Source organism: Rattus norvegicus, chromosome 14 (genome assembly GCF_021556685.1).
Source record: "Rattus norvegicus strain SHRSP/BbbUtx chromosome 14, alternate assembly SHRSP_T2T, whole genome shotgun sequence".
Lineage (NCBI taxonomy): Eukaryota > Metazoa > Chordata > Mammalia > Rodentia > Muridae > Rattus > Rattus norvegicus.
The window spans coordinates 74,346,346-74,354,790 of record NC_141547.1 but is presented as its reverse complement, the minus strand read 5'-3'; the positions used below and the strand labels follow the sequence as shown (position 1 = coordinate 74,354,790).

Below are 8,445 nucleotides of genomic sequence, written 5' to 3'. Positions count from 1 at the left end.
TGACTAACATAAGAAACTCAAGTGACATCACATACTGGCAAGAATGTGGAGCAAGGGTAACACTCCTCCATTGCTAGTGTGAGTACAAACTTCTATGTACAACCATGCAGGAAATTAATTCGGCTTCTCAGAAATTTGTGAATAGCTCTAACTTAAGGCCAAACTATACCAGTGCTGAGCATATATACAAAAGATATTTTACCGTATCACAAGGACAGTGGCTCAACTGTGTTCATAGCAGCTTAATTTGTAATAAGTAGAAATTGGGAACAACTCAGACGCCTGTTAACCAAAGAATGGATACCGAAAATGTGGTTCATTTATACAATGGAACATTACTCAGTTATTAAAAACAAGACATGATCAAATTTTCAGCAGATAAATGGAACTTGAAAATATCATCCTGAGTGAAGTAACCCAGATGCAAAAGGACTTATAAGTAGATATTAACCATAAAGCAAAGGATACCCACACCACAATCGACAGACCCAAAAAAACTAAATAACAAGACAGGACTAAGGGAGGATGCTTGAATCTCACTCAGAAAGGGAAATAAAATAATCATTGGAGGTGAATGGAGGAAGGAATTGGGTGGGAGGGGGGGAGGGAAGGAGAACCAAGTGTGTTTGTTGGGCAAAGATCAGATGTAGAGAGAGCAGGGGAGAGGGAGCAAGGAGAGTAAGTGGACATTGGAGGGGGACATCTTTAGAAATTGCCATAGACCTGGGACGGGGGAGGTTCCAGGGAGTCTATGAGGGTGACTCTGACTGAGACTCCTAGCAATGGAGGATGTGGATCCTGAAGTGACCATCTCCTGTCCAGGTAGGACTCTTAGTGGAGGAATAAGAACACTAAGCCACCACAAAACTTCTTGTGTCAAAATTTGTTCTGCCTACCAGAAGTGCAGGGACAAAGATGGAGGAGGGGAATGGCCAACCGATGACTGGCCCAACTTGAGACCCATCCCATAGGCAAAAACCAATCCCTGACACTATTGATAATATTCTGTTATGCTTACAGACAGGAGCCAAGCATAACTGTCCTCTGAGAGGCTCTACCCAGCAGCGGGCTGAAACTGACACAGAGACCCACAGCCAAACATTAGATGGAGCCCGGGAAGTCTTGTGGAAGAGTTGAGGGAAGGATTGAGGATATCCTTACATGAAGGTTTTTGAGTGTAGAGCCTAGGTTTTTTTTTCTATTTGCTAACTAGGAATCTGAAATAAAAAACCATCTCAGTAACAGTTTGCCAGTTGGCTTTTTAACCATGGAATCAATATGATACATTTTAATTATCTAAAGAAATGCATTTTAATGAATTTTGGGAGAGTAGTATTTTTAAAAGATTTGCTTAACTTTTTCCTCCCATCCAATTAATATTCTTGATTAATAAATGCAGGAATTGGGAGTTTGGTTTGACCAATATCATGGCTCCTATTCCTTGCCATGTGCTCTTTTCATGTCTTCTCTCTTATGGATTACTAGGTAGGTAGGTAGGTAGATAGACAGACAGACGACAGACATATAGATATATAGATATAGATATAGATATAGATATAGATATAGATATAGATATAGATATAGATATAGATATAGATATAGATATAGATATAGATATAGATATAGATATAGATATAGATATAGATATAGATATAGATATAGATATGACAGCAATGTAGTGATGTGGATCAGACTAGATAAAGCTTCTGCGTTAAAGTATTGGTTTTGTCTTGCTTTGTCGTGTCCTCTCTCCCCCTCCTTCTTTCTTAGTTTTCATTTTTTTCCTCAGATGAATAACTTTGGACAGGTTGGCCTTTCCTCTCTGACTTTGCTTTTTCATATGTGAAGTTAGACTAATAGTCATTCTATCCACCTCAAAAGACACTGCTTTAGTAAGTTTGCAAGGTAACATTTTATAGTGACATGAATAGCTCTGGTCAATATGCAGTTGTTACTCCTCTGAAATCTCTTCCCAAAATAGACATAAGCAGGATGAATAAAAAGCAGAAATGTGTGAAGTGGAAAAGCAGCTTTGATCAATAATAACATGTTGACTACTTGGCATGCACTTTCCCACTTGGTGTGGAAATTAGGAAAGAAGACTGAATTCTGTCCAAGGAAATTGTTAAAATCTTTGTAGTGTATGCATCAAACTTTTATCAAGCACTTGCTCCCCCATGGTGGAAACCATGCTAATTACTTTATCTCCTGCATACCTCACTATCCTGGCATGAAGTTTATAGTATTTCCAAACACAAAGCAGAGGGAAACATTCTATGCCTAGTTTAAAAAATCTTGACTTGTAGAGAAGTCTTTTGGTGAAACTGTTACACATACAATTTCGTAAATCATGTTTCTAAGGACTGTGACTCAGCAATTCTTCAATTCATCTTAATAATTTTTCATGTTGTAAAATTCTTTTGGTTAGCAGAATCAGGTAATATATGAGCCATCTGGTATTCTAGGTGCACAGGGATCCTAGATGCCCAGATTTTCAAATATATCAGATTATAAATACCATCTGAAACATAGGTTAAGAAAAAAGGATCCCTGGCTTTCTTTGTGATTATTCTGACTCAGTAATTTGAATTGAACTCAAGAATCTATAGTCTCTTTTTCTTAGGTAATTCTGAAAGTTGGGTAGGTGAGTGGTTTAAGGTAATTAACTAGAATTACCTAGTAGCAACAAAAAGATAAATGAAGGCCAATTCCTTAGATTCTCAAGCCAGAGTTCATCAGACCATTATGGTCCTAGAAGAGCTACCCATGGAGTATGCAGTGGGGGTTATTAGCCTGCCTTGTCTGACAATGTTTTCTTCCTACACGCAGGGATTTCTGATTTCCTTGGCTCAGCCTCACAACTCCTACCGTCGAGCTCATCAGAAAGCCCTTGCAGCAGGGAAATTGTAAACCACGACAACTCCATGTCAAGTCTAGTGAGGAGTAAAAAGAAATCCATGGAAACTGTTGTCACAGCCACAGGAACTGCTTAGCCAGCTGCAGGAAGCAAACAAATCCACTGTAACATTAGCTCAGGCAGAAGGTTCCAGCTCATTGAGAGCAAGCTCATTTGTTTTCGCATTAAGGCTCATCCAAGCCTACCTGGGCTGTGCTCACTGGGTTATAGTAGTGCCAGGGCAGAGCTGGGGAGAGGTGATAGATTTATGACGCACTGCCTTGATGACATATTTACCAGGCCTTGCCTGCAGGAGCCAGAGTCCAGGAGCTGGAAGATGAGAGTCCTGACTGGAAACTGAGCCCACTGGGAAAACACGGGTAAGAGAAAAGCAGTGAGAGAAGCCCCTCGCGGAATGTGTGCTTTAGAAAGAGCAGCGAGTTCTACGGATAGAGATTGCAGAGATGGGAGGCAGGGGGAAGAAGTAGAAAGGGATCAACTCTGACTGCTAAGCATGGACTGCATAGACGTTGAGGAAGTGACAACTTATTAAGCTTCATATTTCACATTTAAGAAATATGATTAAATTTATTCCACCTCACAGGGCTGGTAGACATGAAACATCAGAGAAATGCAAGAATGCATCATCACACAGCCCCGTATTAATAACATTCATATATCCTGAAAGTCGAGGTGAGCCTGTCCTTAATTCTGGCTGTGTCCTACTTAAAGGATAGGAGCTCCACATTATAAAGCAGGCTAAGGGCAGTTCTGTTTGAACATTGCTTATTGATAGAGAAACAAGAAAGCAGTGAAATACAAATTGTTATGCAAATCATACATCGAGATAGATTTTTCTCATGGTTTGTTAATGAAACCTTGTGTTAGAAGTTATTAAGGGGTTGGGGATTTAGCTCAGTGGTAGAGCGCTTGCCTAGGAAGTGCAAGGCCCTGGGTTCGGTCCCCAGCTCAGAAAAAAAGAACCAAAAAAAAAAAAGAAGTTACTATATTAGAAACTACTATCTTTATGGTTAGGTACTATCTGTATGGTAACTAAGAACTGAAAATTTAAGTTACGTGTCCCAGTGTCACAGCATATTTGAGCCATGCTGGAGATAGATTATATATATTCAACAAATATATTTTCCAATGTTCCCGAACTAGAACTCCATTTTCCTGTAATGATCCACATTTCTACGGTAGCCTTTCTTTCTTCTGAACATTTACTCATGTGTGTATCTTCAATAAGCATTTTCTCTATTAACCACTGCTGTGTGAAAATCTCCTGGGAATATAAAATTAAGTCAGATAAATTTTATGGTAGTTAGATAGTATGTGTTAAGCTATATGTGTTGTCCTTTTTCCTTGTCAAAATTACACACTAACCAAGAGTCTTTCGGGAACAGAGATTCTCATTTGAAGGATGGCTCACATCAATGTGCCCATGCCTGTGGAGAAATGTCTTGATTGTTGATTAGTGTGTGTGGGTCCATGCATGGAAATTTCTGCGACAGATGTGTGGGTATGATAAGAACAATCAACTTTCCAGAGGGATGAGTACATGCAACTTTCCATAATATGGGTTGCTGTGTGTGTGCATGTTTGAAGGGAAGATGTCTACCTCAGCTGTTGTCGTCTAAGAGGCACGCATATTCTCTTTGACAGTGTAACTCAGTGTGATCACAGATTCAGATGAGGTAGACAGCCCCATGGTTCTTTCTTTCTCCATCTCCCCTGGTTTGAACTACATGTCACAATACTTTTTACATGATGTCTGAGCATTGAATTTAGGTCCTCATGTTTGGATGGGAAGCAGTTCCTTGTTTGAATTCTCTCCCACCCTAGCTGTCTGAGGTCTTTTCTAGTTTGCATTCTACTGTGGCGATAAACATGATGACCAAAACCAACACGGAAGGTAAATAGCTTATTTCAGCTTACACGTCCACGTAAAGGTCTAATGCTGAGGGAAACTGTGGTTGAAACTCATCTTATACATGGATTGTAGAGGAAAGAGCTTGCTAGCTCACTTCCTCTGCCTTGTAATCACCCATCTTTCACACTTCCTAGGACCATTTGCCCAATAGGTGAAATCACTCACAAGGAGCTGGACCATCCTCATTAATTAACAATCAAGAAAATTCCTCACAGTCATGCTATAGGCTAATCTAACCTGGAAAATTCTTCGATTGACTTTCTGTTGCCCAAAGACCCTTGGTGGTATCAAGTTGACAGGGAAAACTAACCAGAACGGAGTTTTTAAGTTCAGGGCAAAAAAGTATAATATAGGCATCAAGAACTTTCTGAACTCCAGGAAATTGAATGCTTAAGGGGAAAACGCATCATAACTTCACTAAGCTACAATGATGGTTCTGCTAGTTTCAGTGTGTATTTGTATGGTGGCAGAAGCTTCTGTCCAGCACTCCTGAAAAGCCACATAAAGGCCTTTTTCCTGTTAAGGAAAATTCAGGTCTGAAAAGACTTCACCCTTTCACATGACCAGGGTATTCTTTGACCCCAGTATAATCCATTTTTCTCTACTGGTTGAGCTTCATAAGCTGGCCATGCTGCTTTCCTGGTTGGCTACAGTGGCATAAACATTGAGAACATTCTAGTAAGAATATTAAAGCATAAAATTTGGTATGCTGCTGCAACTTCAGGTTGACTCTCAACCTCCATTTTACTACAGAGATGTACAAGAAAGGGGGGTGGATACAGCAGTGACAGCGGCTCATGTGGAGAAGCCAAAATTTAAATTCATTTCTAGAAATGTATCCATTCCCTGCCTCATATGTGTGCAAATATTAATCAGAAGACCACCACATTAGGAGTGAGTGTGATTAGCATAATGCTGCCTTGTGGATTAATTCTTTCTGAGCCACCAAAGGTAAAACTGTTTTCCTTTCTCCTTAATCCTCTCTAATAGATGCACAGTTGCCAATAGAAGTTACGATTTTTTTCTACATCATAATGAATTTATATGGTGAATTCTCCCCTTAAACATAGATGTGACGATAGATACTTTACCTAATTACTCCCTGTGCTAACATGGAGCTTCATTTCCAGAACCAGATAAAACAAACATTACTTAGCCAGGTTTTATTTCTCAGAAAACCTATGGTCAAATTATGTCCATCTGTTGCTGTGATGCTTGTGACCCAACCAAATGACTTTTTCTTTATTTTGCCTTCATGGGTCTAGGAAAATGGGCAAAATAAATATCACTCAAAGTGCAATGTTTTAGAATTCAGTCTGTCAATGTATGTAAAAACTTAGGAGTTTTTTTACTGTTCTTTCAGCATAGGTAATTTAAGTCTAGAATTTATCTTAGAGAAAGTTAATTGTTCTATATATGAAAACCACAATGTATTCATTAGGTACTAAATAATCTGAAATTATAAGAGTAATCAGGAAAATTTGGACGGACTGTAGAACTCATGGTGTTATTGTTTAATAATATGATGCATAGACTTTCAAATCCTATTTGCAAAAGTAACAAAATGCCGTGTTGGCATGGAAATGTTCATGGAATAGAAATAACAATGGTAACACCAATATCTCTTGAACATCATAACTAGTCTAATGGTAAATATATATATATATATATTCGATATATTTTGTTTTGTTTTTGCTTTTCTTTAATTGAAAATATATACTTTGATCCTGACCACAGTTCCCCTCCCCTCCACTCTTCCAGCTAACCTCTACCAGTTCTTTCCTAGATATATACTCCTCCATTTCCTCTTCAGAAAAGAGCTGACCTCCAAGAGGTTACAGTCAAACAGGACAAAACAAGATACAGTAAGATATGGCAAAAGCCCTCATATCGAAGCTGGACAAGGCAGTATAACAAGAGGAAAAAAGCCCCAAGAACAGGCAAAGAATCAGAGATACACACACTCCCACTGTTTGAAGTGTTACAAAATCACCAAGCCAATAATTATAGCAGACAAACAGGAGACCCCATGCAAATGGACTAAGAAAGAAATCAGGGAATCAACACTTTTCATAATAATAGCAAGCATCGAACATATATGCAATATTGAGTCCTTATCAGATCCCAGTGAGGTATACTCTATTGCTATTAATGTCTCCATATATCATGTGTAAAATCAAAGCCTGCCTTAGGCTATTGTGGTTTATTGGTGGTCACAGATTCAGGTGCATTGCTTTATCTGGAGACCACCTTCAAGTCATCACATGACTGAAAAATTATAAACTCAGAAAACTATTGTCTACAAGGTTAGGTGTAGGTTTGAAATGTCAGCTACATTTATTTAGAATTGAAGGCTAGCCTGAACGACTTAGACACTGTCTTAAAATTTAAATAAAGAGATGCTTTGTGATATAGTTTACTGATAAAGTCTTTGCCTAGCATGCAGGAGTCCCTGAATATTACAAAAGAATGAACTCAGAAACATCAAGACATAAAACATGCAGGGGACAGCATGTATGACCTTCCAATTGTCTTCCCTTGGTGAAGGGGTACAGGCCGAGCTCAGTTCTCCCAGCCCTAATGTACACTGTCATGTGCAATATTGTTATCCAGGGAAGTTCACCTGAGACCTGGTGTGAAGTTTTTAATGTGGATCATGGGGATTTACTTAGATTGGCCTAATCACCCAGTTGCAGCCATTGTAGATGCCAGAATGCTAGCGCTTGTCCCAAAGCCCCTACTATAAGTAATATTGTTAGTAAAGCCTTGTAGGATGGCCCAACACTGAGATAAACAATAATACTCTTTCCAAATGGCTTTGTCCAAGGGATTAGTGCTTACTTCCAGGCTGTGATATTGGTGCAATTGTTTTTATTATATGAGCAGAATATGAATACATGAGACTTGCTGATTTAATTTCTTACTCAAATGATTACACAAGTAGACAAAAACCCAGAGCCTAAATACTCAACTGTTGTAGATCTTAGAAAGAAGAGAGCCACTGTCTTCTGCTGAATATCTATGATGACCAAGACCAGAGCCAGATACATGGTCATGAGATGAAAAAGAGAAGTTGCTTCTGTTTAAGCAAAAGAGATTCCCAGCAAGTCCATGCTGCAGGTGAGGATGAATACAAAGACTCAGTGAGTATGGTAAGGAGAGAAACACTAAGATATAAGAGTTGAAACAGGTATTAAATGACGACAGGAGTTAGCATAGTCCCTAGAACACGTAGAGGAGTCAGAAGCATGCTAGACTTTAGGTACCTGAAGTGGTCAGCAGATCAGATCTGACAACTGCATGGGTATCTACAATTCTTCCAAACTAGTCGAAATGAAAAGAGAAGAAAGTAAAAAGATTCTGCCAAGGAGCAGAAAGGAAGAGGAGAAGTGGAGGGGAAGCGGGAGGAGAACACAATAGGACTGGAGAGTTGGCTCAGCAGTTAAGAGCATTGGCTGCCCTTCCATAGTTCAATTCCCAGAACCCACAGGATAACTTACAATAATCTGTACTTTCTAGGTATTAAGTCCTGTCTTCTAGCTTCTATGGGTACCATGCAAGCAAGTGGTACACATGCAGACAAAATATTGATACACATAAGGAAAAAGTTAAGAGG

The 8,445-nt window shown here is 39.1% G+C and overlaps 1 long non-coding RNA gene across 1 annotated transcript in view; it reads left to right on the top strand.

Moving 5' to 3' along the window:
• Positions 1-2,934: 2,934 nt before the first annotated feature.
• LOC134481765 (uncharacterized) overlaps positions 2,935-8,445 on the top strand; it is a 55,822-nt gene continuing 50,311 nt past the window's right edge. Inside the window, exon 1 of the long non-coding RNA XR_015637077.1 lies at positions 2,935-3,276. This is a non-coding gene — a long non-coding RNA (uncharacterized LOC134481765). The remainder of the gene's footprint in view (positions 3,277-8,445) is intronic.